This window comes from Durio zibethinus, chromosome 1 (assembly GCF_047325235.1).
Source record: "Durio zibethinus cultivar Kanyao isolate XHJ-2024 chromosome 1, ASM4732523v1, whole genome shotgun sequence".
In the NCBI taxonomy this organism is placed as follows: domain Eukaryota; kingdom Viridiplantae; phylum Streptophyta; class Magnoliopsida; order Malvales; family Malvaceae; genus Durio; species Durio zibethinus.
In genome coordinates, this window is record NC_143162.1 from 12,180,378 (window position 1) to 12,200,095 (window position 19,718).

General features: G+C 31.3%; 1 long non-coding RNA gene across 3 annotated transcripts; it reads left to right on the plus strand.

The window, feature by feature from the left end:
- Nucleotides 1–12,721: 12,721 nt before the first annotated feature.
- On the plus strand, nucleotides 12,722–16,946 carry LOC111311163 (uncharacterized). 3 transcript variants are annotated; one of them, XR_016343429.1, is made up of 8 exons: nucleotides 12,722–13,133; nucleotides 13,497–13,557; nucleotides 13,676–13,788; nucleotides 13,976–14,030; nucleotides 14,760–14,818; nucleotides 15,708–15,843; nucleotides 16,529–16,696; nucleotides 16,815–16,946. It is a non-coding gene; the product is annotated as an uncharacterized LOC111311163 (long non-coding RNA). The 3 variants fall into 3 exon arrangements; XR_016343428.1 differs by lacking the exon at nucleotides 13,976–14,030; XR_002692617.2 differs by lacking the exons at nucleotides 13,676–13,788; nucleotides 13,976–14,030 and having other exon boundaries at nucleotides 12,726–13,133.
- Nucleotides 16,947–19,718: the final 2,772 nt, after the last annotated feature.

Here is a 19,718-nt window from a genome sequence, read left to right on the forward strand (position 1 = left end):
TTGAAAAATTTCCAGATTTTGATTGAATTTTTTGACAAAATTTGAAAATTTTCGATGACTTTTGCGGCCAAGTTTGAATTTTTTGACTAGCTTCCTAGTTTTCGATGACTATTTTCATAAACCAATCCATTTTTCGATGAACTTCCGGTGAAAAACCCAAATTTCGACTAAAATTTCCAGAATCTGGCGATATTCAACCAGAGTTCTTCGTCGGTTTCGAGAGAAGAGAGAGAAAAGAAAGAGAAGAGAGAGAAGGGGGAAGAGAGATCTGCTAAAAAATAGAAGGGATAGCCTTTTATACTCACTGAAAACGACGTCGTTTTGGCGTTACTGTGCCCAGAGGATCCGCACGTTTTGAAGTCAGACGACCCGACCCCGAGGTCAACCCGCTTTCGACCCGCGTTCAACCCGAGTGCGAGCTGTTTTCAAAGCTAGTCAATCCGAGCTGAGTCGCATCTTCGAGCCGTCATTTCTTCCTTAAGTCACGCCGAACCGAGCTATTTCAGGTTTTTTTTTTATTGTTTCATTTATTTTTATTATTATTACTATTATTATTAGTAGTATTATTATTTATTGATTAGATTAGAATTGTTTAATACTTTTTATTTTATTTTTATTTTTATTTTTCTTTATTTTCTTTAAATAAAATTCAAAAAAAATATTTTTGAGGAAAAGTTGAAAGTATCAATTTTCCTTGAAAATAAACTTTTAAAAAATATTTTTGGGCTCGAAATTAAAGTTTCTAAAAAATATTTTAGGGAAATGTTGAAAGTATCAATTTTTCCTATACAAAAGCAATCATTTTTTTCTCTTTTCTTTTTATTTTCTTAGATTTTCTTTAATGTTAAATAATCCGACGATAGAGCCTCTGTAAGTGAAACAATAGCTTTTCTTGCATACTCTTGAGGTGAAGGAATTTTCTCAAAATTTTGCTAAAAGTATTAGAGTCAATTGAGAATAATTTCCAATAATTAATTACTTGGTAAATTTTTAAGGCTTATTGGATAACATAAAATTAAAATGGTACCATTTTTTGATGGGCATTTTGAGGGTGCTATAACCTTCCTCACACATAATCGAACTCCTGAACCCTGTTCTGGTTACCTATTCTTTTATGGACCCTTAAACTAAGGTGTTCCCTAAAAGGATAGATTCCTTAGGTAGCCAATCGCACCTAAATAAAAAAGGATTAGTGGTGACTCCTTAAGTCAATGTCTAGCAATGGATCCTTAGATCTAGACGTTATAATAGCTTGGTGACTCCACTGGGGAGAATTTGAGAGTCAAGCCAACAAATAAATTTGTGTTATCCAAAAGCCTAATAAAATTGAACCTTTTGTATAGATTTTTTATTCATTCATGTTTATTTACTTTATTAATTATGTCATCCATATGCATATGCATAACATGAGCTCTATACCCAAGCTCCGTCCCTCTAGGAGGGAGTAAGGTACCTATTGCTTTTGTGATATTTAATGCCTCCGCAGTGGCTAGCAAAATACTCCCATTTAAATTGAACCTTTTTCACTTGTAGCCTGTAATGGTTGAGGATTAGGGTGCCTTACTAGTTTGTGATGGATAATGATGTAAGGAGTAATTTGAAAACCTTTAGACTTTAACCTTGAACCACATATAGTGAACCTTAGAAGTGTCTAAACCTAAGATAGAGCCCTTTCTACCCAATGATAGGTATACCCTGAAACTAGGACACAATAAAAATATTTATCTAATCATTTTGATTGTCTGGCTTTGTGCATCATTTTCATTATCATATGTAACATTATGCATCGACATCACTTTCAGTTCATCTGTGAAACTAACCATGTTGTTTGTCTGATTTTATGCATCTATATTATTTTCATGATCATGTTTTAACATTATCATTTGCATCCATTTCATATTAGATTTCATTCATGAAAATGTACATTTCATTCATGCATCAACGTATCATACATAAAGCATTAGCATAGCATTTTTAATCATAATTATGGTGCTAAAAGTTTAAGGATAGCTCCATCTAGCGAGAACCCTGTCCATCGATACAACAAAAGAGCCAAAACCAGACAAATGGAGTAGAAAAACTCTTACAGATTTGAAAAGCTAAAAAAAACACAGGAAAAGATTGAGAATGAGTTAAGTAAAATTTTGAATGCTCTCAACAAATTAAATAAGGGGAAAAATGTAGAAGAGAACACAACCAACAAGGCCCTGTATCGTAAGAAATGACTGACCCCTTATATCCACCTGGTTTTGATCCACCTCAAGCCCAATCTACACAAGAGGTTCCACCATAACACTTCACATATCCTATATATCCTGAAATGCCATCAGCTTATAATCTAGGACATTACTATAGCTATGTGAATCCTGTCTTTACTGAAAAGGTAGTTAAATTAATTCAAAACCCTGATCTAGATGAATTGAGAGGAAAAGATAAGGAAAAGATAAAAGTGGAAGCTCAAAAAAACTTCGAAATTAGTATGCTAGAACAAAGGCTATGGGCTATGGAAGGAATTGGTTTCTATGGTTTAGTTGATGCTGTTGGGCTTTGCTTAGTCCTTGATGTGGTCATTCCTTCTAAGTTCAAAGTACTAGAATTTAAAAAATATGATGGCACAAAGTGCCCAAAAACTCATATTACCATATATTGTCGAAAGATGACAGCCCATGCTCATGATGAAAAGCTACTAATGCATATTTTTCAAGATAGTCTTACTGGTTCTACTGTTAGGTGATATATCCAGTTAGATAGATCTTGCATCCATTCTTGGAATGACATGGCCTATGATTTTATCAGTTAATATCGACATATCATGGATTTGACCCCTGATAGTTTGTCTTTACAAAACCTAGAGAAAAAAACTAATGAGACTTTTAAAGAGTATGCCCAGAAATGAAGGGATATTGCTTCTCAAGTACAACCTCCTCTACTGAGAAAAAAACTACAGTGTTATTTGATAGCACTTTGAAGTCTCCCTATTATGAAAAGATGATAGGAAATGCAACAAAGAATTTCACCGACAGGGTGATCTCTGAAGAAATTATTGAAAGTGCCATAAAAAATGATAAGTTGAAAGGAGGAGAAACCAAGAGGGCATTAGAAAAGAAAGAAACTGAAGCTCAAGCTGTGAGCTTTGATAGACAATAATTTAGGGGTTATCAACCCTATCCACCCCAAGGTTACTTTCCATACTATCCTGCTGTGAATAATGCCTCATCCTACCTATACCAGTTAGCTCCACAACCATCTTATTCATCCACATACCGATTAATTTTTAGCCCTCAAGATCTTACATAAAACCTTAACATTCAAACTCTTGCAAGAGCCCAAATTCGCTCTACTAACCCAGCAAGTGGTTCACGAGAGCAACGGATTACTCGAGAAAAACCTGTATTTGATCCAATCTTCATGACTTATACAGAGTTATATCAAGAACTCTATAACAACCATTTGATTACCCCCAGCCATGTGAAGCCACTTAAGCCATCCTATCCTAAGTGGTATGATCTTACAGGCCATTGCGACTACCACTATAGAATTGTTTGCCATTCTATTAAAAATTGCACTGCTTTAAAGCATAAGGTGCAATGATTAATCAAGGATGAAATGGTAAGTTTTGATCAAGAAAAAGTAACAACACCTAATGTTAGTGGCAATCCACTATCAAATCACAATGTTAATACTCTAAGTGAAAATCAAGAACACATTGGTCAGAAAGGGTCCGGAGACAATGAATTGAGGGGTAAGATATCAATAAAGATTCTTCACATATCGTATAGGGGGACAATTTTGGAGAATGGAGATAAGGCTGGTTGAAAATTTTTTTTGTCATTCTAGGATTTCTTTTAGAGCAATGTTAGATTTCTTTTAAGCAGTATGATTTCGTTTGTTATCATTTCAATAAAAGGCAATTTAATGCATTTCATTACATTTTTTTTGTCACTCAACCATTGTTCCATGCTTTGTCACATTTCATAACTTTTCATTCCCATTCTTAAATTTTAGATGATGAATATTTAGACAATGATAACAATAATTCTGAGATTTAATTTTGAGAACTCATTCACATTGATCTGAGGATACTATTTGAGTAAAAAAAGCCAGCTACTAGCAGATGTGAAATTAATGTCTTAAAGATGTGTAGTGTTTTATACAGATCCATGGGCTTATTTTTGCTCAATAGATAACGTTCAAGGAAAGCATTCACAATTGAGATGAAAAATTGTCATCTTTCTTTTACCATTCGAAAAATCATTCATTGCTACCCTTTTGAGCCTATTATATTTCTTTTTCTAAAGAACCCAAACCAAGGATCACCCTTTACACTAGGGGGTAATTTAAAAAAAAATATTACAAAAGGTCTCAAAGATGGAAAGAGAAAGAAAAGCAAAAGAAAAAATAAATGTCACAAATGATTTGGGGCAAAGAAATGAGAATCTTTTTATGAAGAATGAGATAGAAAAAGAGAAAAGTAGTGAAATGATATAGAGTGGGACAAAATGCCAGGCTGTATCAAGTGGTGATCCTTTGATTTTGAACCCTTTAAACATATATATTGAGCCCTATTTTATCCATTTCTTTCATTACCCCATACTATGGCCTACATTACAACCTTGAAAAGTCCATTTAGATCAAGTGTGAATGCTCGAATTGAATAATCATATGTTGGACAAAGGTGTGCTCATGATGAAATCATGTTATTGCCCTAAAGATTAATGTGTAAGAGATATTAACAATGGATGAAAGATGAAAAAAAAAAGAAAAGAAAATGGTGAAAGGTGAAAGGCGAAAAAAAGAAAATAAAAAAAAAGATGAAAGGAGGAAAAAAGAAGACTCAAATTAAAAATCCGAAAAGGCAATTTGGGTAGACCAAATCTCTAAGCTGAAAGTTAGATGAACAGTTCAAATATATAGAATATCAATGCATCTAAAGATCCTCTAAAGCTGGGGTAAAGTTTGATGAGCTTAAAATAATTTTGACAATCAATGGAATGAGTTTTCGAAAAAAATCTTGAATTAATTGTTTGAATATTCATTTGTCCTAATGTCATACATCCAACTTGTTTCTTTTCCTATTTACTTTGGTACCAAGATTCACTTCTCATTCTCTTAATGCACCATTCGCTCTTTTGTTCTCACATTTCTAAAGTGAATCGAAGAAATGTTTGGTTGCATTGTGTTTGTCAAGAATTGAAATGATAATGAATGAATGAATATGTGCTTAAAAGAGTCTTGCATTCATTTGAAAATAAATCCAAGATGATAAAAAAAAATAAAGAGATCGTAAAAACTTGAGAAGGATGATTTAAGATAACACGAGGTGTGATCAAATGATGAAAATGGTGTTGGGTTGATCAACAAGTGATGAATACAAGGATAAATCGATCGACATGACTTGCAAGTTATGATTGAATGATGAAAATAATATGGATCAATGGATAAAATGGTTAGGGTTGAGAAACCTATGAGCGTAACCTAGTGACGGATGATGAAGTTTGCTCGAAATGGTTAATGTTGAGATACCTATGAGTAGTGACCTAGTGATGGTGGATGAAACTTGTTTTGAAATTTATTAGTACTGAAAAGCCCATGAACGATGGTCAAGTGATGATCGATTGATGAAACTTGTCCCAAAGTATTGAAAAACTGAATAAGGAAGAAATACAAAATGGTGGAGTTTTGAGAGCCATAGTACCATAATTATTTAGGATTTCATGATATTATTGACATCTGCATTACATGTATCATGTTGGCATCGTTGCTAGAATAGTACATGCACATAATTTGATGAATTAAACTTTGTTTGGACATGCATGGCACTATGAGAATCTAGGTTGTCGCATTTGTATCATTAAGAAGGTATTTGCATTTTTGGTCATAACATTCATTCATGCAAATTTTTGAGTCACTTGAAAAACAAATTGTGAATATTTTGATGAGAATTTTTGAGAACTCAAATTAGAATCTTTAAGTTTCAAAATGAGAATCTTTGAGGAGTGAAACCCTAAAGTTCATCGAATGTGAATCTTCGAACAAATGAAAAGTTTTAAACTTTTCGATGTGAATCTCCAAAATACAAAGCTTCAACTTTTTGGATATGAATTTCTAATGTTTTAAATAAGAACCTTTGAACTTAGATGTTAAACTCTAAGTTTTATTGCATGTGAGCCTTTGAACTCAAATGAGAAGCTTTGAATTTTTAGATGTGAATCTCCAAAATTCAAATGAAAAGCTTTAGATTTTTGGATATGAATTCCAAGTTTGCCAAATGAAAACCTTTGAAAAGCCTTGAACTTTTGGATATGAATCTCCAAAATTCAAATAAGGATATTTAAATGTTGGATGCGAGTCTTGCAAGTTGCAAATGCAAATATTGAGATATTACAGATTTTAATGAAACTAAAAATTTGAGAATCAAATTTCAGTAAATTCTTACGAAGTTGAAAGATTCTTGCGAATCTGAACCTCTGAATGTTGAACTCAAATTATGAATCCTTGAGTTCCCATTACAAAATTCCTTTAGTCACGATCTATAACTCCTTTGAACATGATTGTTAAGGAACAATTTACTTTTCAAAGTTTTGGTGCCTCTGTTTAGAGGAGCATTTATTTTTGAAGTCATGGTGCTTCTGCTTAGAAAAGTAATTTATTTTCAAAAGTTGTTGATGCCTCTATTTAGAGGAGCCATTTATTTTCAAAGTTGTGATGCATTTGTTTAGAGGATCAATTTATTTTTAAAAGTTGTTGATGCCTCTGTTTAGAGGAGCCATTTATTTTCAAAGTTGTGATGCCTCTGTTTAGAGGAGCAATTTATTTTTAAAAGTTGTTGAGCCTCTGATTAGAGGAGCTTTGTTTATTTTTTAAAATTCGTAGAGCCTCTGATTAGAGGAGCTATTTATTTTTCAAAAGTCGTTGAGCCTCTGATTAGAGGAGCCATTTATTTTCCAAAAGTCGTTGAGCCTCTATTTAGAGGAGCTTTATTTATTTTCCAAAAATCATTGAGCTTCTGTTTAGAGGAGCTTCATTTATTTTCAAAAGTCGTTGAGCCTTTGTTTAGATGAATTGTTTATTTTTCAAAGTCATAGATCCTCTAATTAGAGGAGCTTTATTTATCTTTCAAAGTCGTAGAGCCTCTAATTAGATGAGCTTTGTTTATCCTTAAAAGTCATAGAGCCTCCGATTAGAGAAGCTTTGTTTATATTTTTCAAAGTTGTTGAGCCTCTGCTTAGAGGAGCTTTGATCAAAATTTTAACAAAAAAAAAACAAAATAAAAACAAAAAAAGCAAAAAAAAAAAAAAGGGTCTCAAGTGTCTCAAGGCATCTTTTCTTCCTCAAGCCGTGTCGAGCCGAGCCGCTAAGTCGAGCTGTTCCTAAGTTTTTATTTATTTATTGATTAGATTAGAATTGTTTAATACTTTTTATTTTATTTTTATTTTTATTTTCTTTAAATAAAATTCAAAAAAAATATTTTTGAGGAAAAGTTGAAAGTATCAATTTTTCTTGAAAATGAGCTTTCTAAAAAATGTTTTTGGAGAAAAGTTGAAAGTATCAATTTTTCTTAAAAATAAGTTTCAAAAAATGGATTTTTGAGGAAAAGTTAAAAGTATCAATTTTTTTTTGAAATTAAAGTTTCTAAAAAATATTTTGGGGAAAAGTTGAAAGTATCAATTTTTCCTATACAAAAGCAATTATTTTTTTCTTTTTCCTTTTTATTTTCTTGGATTTTTTTTAATGTTAAATAATTCGAAGATGGAGTCTCTGTAAGTGAAACAATAGCTTTCTTGCATACTCTTAAGGTGAGGAAATTTTTTCAATTTTCTACTAAAAGTATTAGAGTCAATTGAGAATAATTTCTAATAATTAATTACTTGGTAAATTTTTAAGGCTTATTGGATAGCACAAAATTAAGCTGGTACCATCTTTTGATAGGCGTTGTAAGGGTGCTATAACCTTCTTCATACGTAATCGAACTCTCGAACCCTATTCTAGTTAGTAGACCCGAATCTATTCTTTTAGGGACCCTTAAACTTAGGTGTTCCCTGAAATGATAGATTCCTTAGGTGGCCAATCACACTTAGATAAAAAAAATTGGTGGCGACTCCTTAAGTCAATGTTTAGTGGTGGATCCTCAGATCTAGATGTTATGAAAATCTCCATCCATCTCTACTAAGATTATAGTTTTACCTGAAAAATCCATTTTCACAACATGTGGCCCTTCTCATTTTGAAGTTCATTTTCCTCTGCTATCATGCTGATTCGAGAAATTCTTTTCAACACCAACTCTTCTTTTAAAAAATGATGAGGTTAGACCTTTTTATCATAAGCTCTCATCATTATTCTCTAATATAGCTTACCATGGTTCAATACTGTCAATCTTTTCTCTTCAATGAAATTTAATTGCTCATAGTACTTTTAAATCCACTTGACTTCTTCTAATCCAATTTCTCTTATAGCCTTCAAAGATGGGATTTCCACTTTCACTAGCAATACGACTTTCATCCCATAAATCAAAGAAAATAAGATTGTCTTAATAAAGGTATGTACTGAGGTTTGATAAGCATACAGAGCAAATGGAAACTTCTTATGCTAATTTTTATAAGTTTTGATCATTTTCTCAAGAATCTTTTTTATATTCTTGTTTGTCACTTCAATTGTCCCATTCATCTTCAGGTAGTATGGTGTAAGGTTATGGTACTTAATCTTGAAAACATATCTTCTTCATCATCTTACTATTCAAGTTCTTAGCATTATTTGTAATAATCCTATCTAAGAGTCTATATCTATAAATGATTTCTCCTTTTACGAACTTACAAACCACAAATCGTGTCACACTTTCAAATGAAACTGCTTTTACCCATTTTGTAAAGTAGTCTATCATCATAAAAATGAACTTATGCCTATTTGAGGCCTTTAGGATAAAGGAACTGATAACATCCATGCCCCACATAAAGAATGGTTAGGGTGGTGCCAAAACATGTAAAACAGTAGGCAAAGTATGGATTTTATTAGCATAGATCTAGCACTCATGACATTTTCGAGCATAGTTAATGCGATTACTTTTTATTGTTAACTAGTAGTACCCAACTCTTATGATCTGCCTCACCATCATATGTCTATTTATATGTGCCTCATATACCCTATCATGTGCCTCTTTAAGAATTTTTTTTGCCTTGATTGTATTTACATATCTCAATAACACATGATCTTGACTCCTTTTATAGAGGATATCACCATCTAGAAAACATCCATGGCCAACATCCTTATAACTCTTTTATCATTTTTAGTTGTTTGGTCGGGTATTCTTAATCCTTAATGTACAATAGGATATTATGATACCATGACTTCCCATCATTTTTCTCTTTCATATTAGAATAATGAGCTGTAGCATCCTTAACATCTAATTTGATGGGCTGAATATTGGTTTTATCATCGATTCGAATCATTACAGCTAAAGTAGTCAAGGCATCAATGATCTAATTCTCTTCAATAGGTAAATGCTCAAACTAAATAGTTTTAAACTACTTAATTAGCTTTAAGATATACTTATGATATAGGATGAGTTTTGAATCCTTTGTTTCCCATTCTCTTTTCAACTGATATATGACTAGAGTTGAGTCCCCAAACATTTTTAATACTTTAATTTTTCTATCTATAGTAGCTTGTAAACCCATGACATAGGCTTCATATTTAACAATGTTATTGGTGCAATTGAAATTTAACCTTATCATTATAAGATAGAAACATTCTTCATGAGAGATCAAAATTGCCCTAATTTTATGCCTCAAGGCATTAGCAACTTCATCAAAGTAGATTCTCTAAGACTTTTCATCATGCCAATCATTCTCAAGTGGAGAAACAACCATTAAATATTCATCAAGGAAATCAAGCCTTATTAGTTTACAGTTTTTAACAACATGATCTATGAAGAACTCAGCTATAGCACTTCTTGTGATTACCTTTTAGCTTACATCTACAATGTCATACTCTGAGAGCATTACTTATCATCTAGTAATTCTTTTAAACAATAAAGGCTTTTTAAAGATATATTTTATTGGATCTAGTTTTGTTATAAGCCAAGTGGTATAGTAAAGCATATACTGTCTGAATCTTTTGACTATCAAAGCTAATGCATAACACATCTTCTCTAGTGAAGAATATTTGGACTCATATTTGATGAATTTCTTACTTATAGTATACAGATCTTTTTTTCTGGCAGATTCAATTTGCTACCCCAGTACACATACTATCAACTTCTCATATACCGTCAAATATAAAATTGTAACCTTCTTAGAACGGACGATACCAACACTATAAGATTTGACAAATACTATTTTACTTTACCAAAAGCCTCTTGGTATTTTTTATTCCATTCATCAGGGTTATTCTTGCAAAAAAGCTTAAAGATAGGATCACACTTATAGGTAAGCTGAGAAATAAATCGATAAATGTAGTTTAATCTAGCCAGAAAGCCTCGAACTTCTTTCGATGTGTTTGTAGGTGATAAATTTTGAATAGTTCATAGCTTATCTAGGTTAACTTCAATCCCTCTTTCACTGACCATGAAGCATAGCAACTTTCCTAACTTAGCCCTAATTTGGTTGGATTCAACTTGAGTTAGAATTTTCTCAACCTCTTAAACAACTTCTTAAGGTTTATGACATAGTCTTTTCCTTCATGATATTTTGCAATCATATCATTTACGTACACTTCAATCTTCGTGTGCATCATGGCATAAATGAGTGTCAACATGGCTATTTGATAAGTTACCCTAGTATTTTCCAAGCCAAAGTGCATAACTTTGTAGCAAAAAATACCCTACATAGCTATGAAACTAGTATTCTCCATGTCATCTTAGGCCATCTTTATCTTATTATACCCCAAGAACCCATCCATAAAAGAAAACATAAAATGTCTAGCCGTATTATCCACAAGCATGTTGATATGAAACAAAGAAAAATTATCTTTAAGGCTAGCTCTATTCAAGTCATGATAATCAATACATATTTGTACCTTTTTATCTTTCTTAAAGACAAGTACTATGTTGGCTATCCATTCCAGATGCTTGGCCACTTATAAGAAACCTACATCAAATTGCTTCTTTACCTCTTTCTTAATTTTTAACAACATCTCAAGCTTCATTCGTCTCAACTTTTATTGGATTGATTTGTATTCTAGCTTTTAAGGTAACCTATGTTTCACTATTTCAGTACTAAGTCCAGGCATATCTTGATAAAACCAAGCAAATACATTTACAAATTCTCATAGCAGATCTTTTAACTTTTGTTTGTTTACCAATGAAAGTGATGTGCCAACCTTAGCCTTTTTCTTATTCTCATTATCTCCTAAGTTCACCAATTCAATTATCTCCTGATGAGGCTTAATCATTTTATTTTTTTGTTTAATTAATCCTATCAAATCTAGAGGTAAAGCATATTCCTCAAAATTATTTTCATTATCAAGTCCATAAGCATTAATCAAATTTTTAAAATTAAACCATTGATCATTATCATGATTATCTTCATGTTCATTTATGAACCTAAAATTGAATGAAATAGGAAATATTAACAAGATGTCTTGGCTTGATGGAAATAGAAAATGAGTGCAATAGAAAAAATGAATGAAAATGCATATTCTTATTTTTTATTGAAATAATAAAAAATAAATGGCTCATATATAAAAGATCATCCCAATGCCTTTGGACATAAGCAATTGGGAGTTAATTACATTAAATTTGTCTTAAGGATAGTAAGCTTCTCAATGACACTTAAATTATTTAGCTTATAGCCTAATGAGCAAAGGTAGACCCACACCTTATGCTCATGTCCCTTTTTATTTTTATCACCAATTGCATAGATGGATAACTTAATGAATGCCTTCTCTATGCTCAATTCTAGCTTCTATTCAAAGTCTTCATCTGAACCCAGATACATGAACCTTTTAGGTCTAGAGCTATCATAAAGGTGTGAGATGACCATCGATAAGGTTTTTGGTTCATAGCCTTTGAGCCTCACCATCATTCTTTTCTTTATATTTTTTTACCTTTTTCTCTTCTCCCAGCCTTCTACTTTATAACCCAAGCACTGCCTATCTTTCCCTATTGGGTTCACCACTTGCCTTAATGCTTTTGCCTTTTCAACCATTTCCTTTACTTTACATACCTCTTTGTAGATTTGTGTTGCCAAGTGCTAAATATGCCTTTGTCTCCCTATATTTTTCTTTTACCCATTATAAGAAAGTGGAGATTTAGTAGCACTTTTTTAGTGACATTTTACCATAAATGCCGTTAGCTTCTGTTTGCTAGTTGTGTTTTTATAACTTTAGTAGTGTTTCCAAACAAATGCCATAAAATAAACATATAGTAGCATTTGGAAACGTAAATACCACTAAAATGTAAAATTTAACAGTGTTTTTATAATCAAACACCACAAAATTGCAAACTTTAAAATTTATTAGTTTAAAAATATAATTATATAAAATTTATTTTAAAATCGAGCGTATTTTTTTGTTATTTAGAGGCCTTTTTTTAAAAATTGCCACTAATTTGTAAAATTTAGTGACATTTATTACTAAAAATACTGCTAATTTGTAAACTTTAGTGACATCTCCTTTTTTTCATAATTTAGTGACATTTGTATTTACAAATGTCACTAATTGATCATCTCATCGCTACAAATTTTCATATTATTTTATGTCATTTAGCGACTTCTTTTTTAATGAAAAATGCCTCTACTTTATAGAATTTAGTAGCGATTGTAAGTACAAACATCAATAATTTCCTTCAAAAAATTAGAAATCGACCTAGCCACTTTTTTTCCCTCTCTTCCCTTTTTGCCTTTTTTTGCTGTAGATTTTCCTCTCGATTTTCATTCATTTTCCCTTCTTTTTCCTTTCCCATTCTTTTTCTTAATTCATACTCTCTCATCTAGCCCCTCTTTCAGCCCTTGCCCTCTCTATTAACTATTTATCCATTTACTCCCTGACTCTCCGATCATTGGCAGTGGCACAGTTTCTACTGGTGGCTTCCCCTATCTCTTTCTTTATTTTCCTCCTCTCTTTGATCCATTGGAACCACCCTTATCTTCCTCTCTCTTACTAACTTTCTTATCATCTTTCTCTTAAGATTGCTTTTTCAGGTAGTGAAGTCTTCAATTATTATTTTCAATATTTTTCCCTTAATTTTCTCTAGAAAAAAGAATAAAAAACTTTTAAAGATTAATTATATTCTGGATGAAGTTTAGGATAAGTATTTGATTTCACTTTTTCTCTTATTAGTATTACTTAACAAATGGATAACAATTTCTGAAGTTCAAGCATATCAAGTAATAGTAATAAAAATTGTTATTATTACTTCAAAGGTTATTCCTTTTACTCTTCGATTTTTTGTTTACAAGCTTTTTAACTTTTAACTGAATCTTCAGTGGTTTTGATTTTAAATTTTGTTTTAATCTCTGTTTTTACAAACACTTAAAGATTGTGTAAATTAATGTGGAAAATAGATGATAGATGGGAGAGCTGGCGACTGACAAACATGTTAAGTACATTTTATCTATTGAAAAGGTAAGTTTCAAACTCTTTGATTTTTAGTTTTTGTTTTACATTTTTCAAACTCAATTTTTATCCTAGTTTTATTTTGAGTTTATCTAAAGTTGATTATTTTGCGGTTTGTTATTGTTAGAGAAAGGATTTTTTTAATCGGTGGTGATAGGCCATCTAAGAATGAATGAGGCATATTGGGGATTAACATCCTTGGATCTTTTGCGGAAGCTTGATATTGTTAATGCAAATCAGGTTATTTCATGGATCATGAAATGCTTAGTTTTTTATATTTAATTGTTAGTATTATTAGTGTAAGTAAAAAAAAATGTCTAGATTTAAGTTAATTAAATCATAATATTAAAGAAGTTTGATGATACTTTCTTATACATATGGTTTTTTTGGTAATATTGGGCATGACCCACATATACTGTATACTCAGTGCTATGCAAGTGTTGGCCCTTTTCAACAAGCTAGATGTTCTTGACATTAATAAGGTTGCTACTTGTATCCTTTCATATGTTCTATTGATGAAATTATTTGCTCTTCACTAGAAAGTTTCTATTATTCCATGATGATTATCCAATTTCTGGAGTTGTTTTAAAATGATTTGCATAACTCTAATGTATGATATTAGTAATTTCTTTTACTCACTACAGTTGGCTATTTAAATGTAAACTGCCTTTAGGGTTTTCATGTTTTACTTAAATCTCTAAGTTACATATTACTAGGCTACAAAATGAAGATGGATCCTTTTCAGGGGATATATGGGGTGAGGTGGATACGCGCTGACGGTCTGGGCTAATTATTTTGCATGCTTCTTATGCTTTTCTATTTTGTTTCATAGATTTTTCAATTTTTATCAACTTTTAATTCTGAATATTGCATCTTTCTATTATATACATAAATAATTAAATTAAAAAATGCCAAATGTCAAGTAGGTATTATTTGAATAATGAGGACTTGTACAAGAGAAACACTTTAGAGGTAAGCAAAACTCATGGCATCGGCTAAACCAAAAACAGAAAACAAGTAGATTCATTAAACGGTCATTTGCTTTTATGGTCACCAAAAACCAAAAACAAAGGTAAGCAAATGTCAAGTAGATTCATGTTGCTTCTGGTTTTGCCGTGCCAACTTTTACAGTCATAGGATGAACATTTGCAGGTATTTTATGTTATGATATTTTACATATTTTAATATTTTGAATGATTAATACTTACCAGGTTTGTCACATTCTGAGAACACTGAAGCTGATACTGAGAAATTAAGTATAGGCATTGAGGTATTTTCAGCTTTCACTACAATTGGATTCTTGACTTACTTTAAATGGATTAGTGGATGTTTATCTTGTTTTCGTGTGAAACATTGCTTAAGGCTTGATATTCTCTGATTTTTCTCTTGAAGAACACTTTGTCAAAACTTATTTTGAGTTTGAGAAGGGAGTTTATGTTGATATTTTGCTCATGGATTTCGGTGCTTTAAGAGGGCCTTAGTTATTAATTTTTGGCAATTATACTCAATTTTACTAAAAACTATCTTCTTGGAATGCACAAAACTTGTGTCTGATAAGGATGACTTTTTAGTTGTTAAAGTTATCCATTCTAACATTTCTTTCATTATTTTTTGTTCTTCCTATCATATCTCTTGACCTATCCATTTTTTTTCCTTTTTGAAGAAAATGAAGAAATCAAACCTATTTCTAGTTTTTTCAATGTTATATATAAGTCATCAAATAATTTGGCAAGGTTAAAGATTTTTTCATATACTCATGTCAGTATCTTAAACGTGTAATAATTTAGCAACTACTTGCTAGTTAATAACAAGGGGTTAATAGTTCATATCTAAAGAGAACAAGGTTCTCTATGGGGTGAAAGAGAGGAGGGAGGAATGGTATCTACTCTTTTAAATTTGTATTATCTGTAGTTTATAGGCTCCTTTGTCTCACTGGTTTTGATTTTTCATTTTTTCCCTACTTGTGTACATGTTCAAGCACATGATTGATTTACAGTTAATTATTTTAGTATTAATTGAACTATTAATTATCTTAGATCGTTCTTGGCCTTAATATCTTGTATAGTACATTAATGAAATGTTGCACAAAGCCAAACACAAAGAAAGGCTCTACTTAGCATGTCGATCTCCTAATCATTTTTTTGCTTATATGAATGTAGACAGCCAATGTACTGAACAGCATGATAAATTGCCTGGTATTAATTAGAAGCTCCAATGGATTGCTTGGTATTAATAATAAGATTTACTTGACCAAGAAGTTTTATAACGAAGAGGGAGAGGCAGTGCGTCATCATGGTAAGTCTTGTTCTTAATGTGAAAATGGATTGAATTTATGTTGAAATGAAGTGTGCTTAACATGATTGCTTTGATTTTTGCCCCTTATTTGCAAATAAATTCTGCAAGTTCAATGATCTTAGCTTTAAAACTGTAAAGGAAAAGAACAAAAGGGGCATTTGATTTAATAAAAAGATTGATAAATTTCAACATTGGACTGATAAATATCAAGATTCAAATATATATACATGTACATATATATATATGTATGTGTGTGTATATATATATATGTAATGGGTTTGGTTTATTTTCTTACGATCTTATTGAGGTTAGGAGTTGGAGTTGAAAGTACCTATTGCCTGGGTTGGCTTCTCCCTACACAATTTGTCCACATAAAAAATATAGAATTGTTTTTTTTTTTGGCCTTCGGTTTGCCAAAAGGAAAAATACAATTGATCCGTGTGTGATGTCATGATTTAATCATACCATAGTATTAGGGATGATTCGTTTTAATTATGAGGTATCTCTAATTTTTTTGGTGGATTAGTATGAATTCATTTCCATCAACTTTCAAATTTGAAAAAGTCCTAGTTAGGTTATTGTTCATTTTTGATTATTTGATTGAATTTTTAAACTTTTTTTAGGTAGGATCAACATTTTTAAAAGCTAATAAATTATTTTTTTTATATAAAATGTGAATTGGCAGGAGTACAATGCTAAAGTGATGTTCTCCATTCCTAGTGGATCTTGTAAACATGCTAAACGGGCAAGTTCTGAAGCTCGATTCAATTGAAGGTTCCAAATTATGGAAAAGAATTAATGCCTTGATCTTAAACACATGGCATTGTTGGCTGCACACCAGAAGGAAATAACCGTACGTATATATATATATATATATATATGATGACTTTCATCTTCATCATTTCCTTGTGTTAAATCATCGATCCATCATTTCCATCCATATTTTTTTATTTTTGTGGTTTAATTTGCAGTGGGATTTCATCAAATTGCAATCATATGTTTTAATTTGCAACAGATGAATTCTAAAGTATGTTTAGTTGCAATTAACTTTTGTACATTTTATATTTTTATGCTCACATCTCATGATTAAATTTGTTAACTAATAGTGATTTTGGTCTATGTTTTTCATTCTGTTGTATTAATAGGATAGAGTTGGTTCTTTAAAAGGAGGTGTCAAGTTTTTCAAGATTTGTGGGTTTGAGAAAGTTGAATGAGATTAGTTCCTATATCTATCAAGGAACAAGTTTGACATGCAAGTGTTGAACTTAGCTAGATCTGCGTTGAACTATGCAATAAACAATCCTTTTTTTTTTTTTTTTGCTACTCTAAGTTAAAAATAGATTTATAAACTGGAGAATGTTTGTAGCAATCTACCAATAGAAACATTATTTAATGCTTACCTTCATCAAATGGCAGTGTTCCATGTCTAAACTTTCATCAATTTCATATATTTTAAATTTTTGGTTAATGTACTAAAAGAATTTGATTGTTTTTGTATAAAACTTTGTGTTACATATATACTAGAACAAATAATATATTTAGATATTTATATATATATAATATTCAATTTATGAATTTAAATTTATTTTTATTTCTTTCACTAATTTTTTATTCAATTAAGTAGTAAATATTGGAAGAAATAAAAACAAAAAGTAAATTTCTTAATTTAACAGTATTTTGTATTGAAAAACGTTGCTAAATGACCAAAAATTAACTGTATTTATTACCAAAAAAATAATTAAATTTAGTGGTGTTTGTGCTTGTAAACATGCTAGCTTAGTGATCAACAACATTTTTCCCTAAAACGTTGCTATATTCTCGATGTAGGTATAGACGATGCTTTTAGTAGTGTTTTTGGTAAATGCTGCAAATACTTTAGTGGCATTTATAAACATCGCTAACTGTGAAAAAAAAGGCTGCTAAAGACATATTCCCTTATAGTGACCACACCATACTTGATACGATAATTCTTTATGTTCTTTAACCAATACAATGATGTAGTCTTCTTGTTCATTCAGTCTTTACCTTAACTTGCTTATGTAACTATTTAGCATGCTATTTTCTATTTGAACCTGGGTGAGTTCTTCCTCTAACTCAACATATTCTTTCTTTAGGTGCTCGTTCTCATTAGTCAATTCCATAATTGTTATCTCATTGACCTTCACACATAAGCTCTTATGTTTTTGGTGTAGCTACGCTAAGTCTTTAACAACTATGTTGTGCTTTTTAGCAATTTTGCAAACCTGACTTCTTGTTTTTCAACTCTATCCTTCCATCGATCCTTGTCTTCTTGAAGCTTCTAAATCCTTTGCTTCAAATTTTCTCTTTCAACCTCAAACTTTTTTTTTGAAAGCTGCAGTTTTGAAGGCATTTCTTCAAGCTTACCATCCATTGGTTGTGGAAAATTTTCAGGAGTGAACATGACTTCTTTTCCTCAATTTTCCTTTTAAACCAAGTATTCATTAGTGACCTTATCAATGAAGGATTCAGGGCTCAACCTTGAGGACTTTTCCATGCCTTGATCGCATTACCTACCTTATAGAATGCTTTTGGTTCTCTGTAAGAAAAATTTGACTAGTGAAGTTTATGCATCATAAGGATGAATTGTTCTACCCCATAGGCCCAAAAGTGGAACCATAGTCTCCTCTCCACATTGGTATAACATAGGCAATCTATTCAATCATGAGACTAATCACTTTACCTTATTATTTGTCAACCCTTATAGGAAAGCTACCCATTTATTCTTAGACTTTTGCTTTGACCATTCACTTTCACAAAACTCTTTAATGGGTACTCGATTATGAAAGTAAAGTTTTGAACATGCATTTTTTTTACACTCGAAATGGATTTTCATCCATAAATATAATAGCAGTACACATCTTGTGAAGTGACCTCCATTTTGGCAATAATAGCTTAATGATCTGATAGTCTTTGACAACATTGTTAATGAAAGATTGCAACCATTCCCCATATTTTTAAAGAAGTCAACCATTACTATCTCAATGTAGCCCAAAACTTTTGGAAAGATCACTATCCCATAGATGGCTAAAGCAAACACATCTAATCCTTACTCATCATTGGGATGTTAGACAAGAAAATCATGAAAGAATTTCCAAGGCAAGCAAATATGTTCTTGCTTTTTCTTTGTTGTGAATCCATGATCTCTTTGTCAATATCCATGAGATTTGCCAGCTTCTTATGAAACCTTGACTTATGCTTTTTGACATGAATTTTATCAGGGTGTTAAGGTGTAACCCAGGTAGAGTCGAAAACTCTTTGATGGTTGGTGCCATATCGACTTCATTGACAATGAAACATTTGTATGAAGGGGCCCAAAATTGAATCACTAATCTAATTAATTGATTTTTGACTTTTATCGAAAGAAGATGTGTTATATGTCCATAATTCAGGTAGAAATCTTCCTATCTCAATAATCCTATCTTTTTCCATACATTAGCCAAAATTTTCAAATCATTTAGTTTTAGAAAGAGAGATATCTTTTTAGATAAGGTAGAGACATGATTAATTGGTAGCCAATTTCCTTCCTTTTGTTGTTCCCTTTTAGATTGAGCTTTCACTTTATTTAGAGATTCATAGGGAGCTAGTATAGATGAAGAGTAGACTAGCCGTTCTTTAGATTCCATGAAAAACACTTTGTTGATGACTATTTAAGGCAAATAATCTTTATGCAACTTTATGGTATGAGGATGGATCTTGCAAAAATGGAACAGACAAAAAGAAAAATTAGTTAGCACACTAAAACAAAATAAATAAGTTATAGCATGATATATAATAAGAAAGTAAAAATGAATCCTAAACTTTTGATCAATTCTAAGGGTAAAGGGAAATATGACTCTACCTATGGGTTAAGTTTT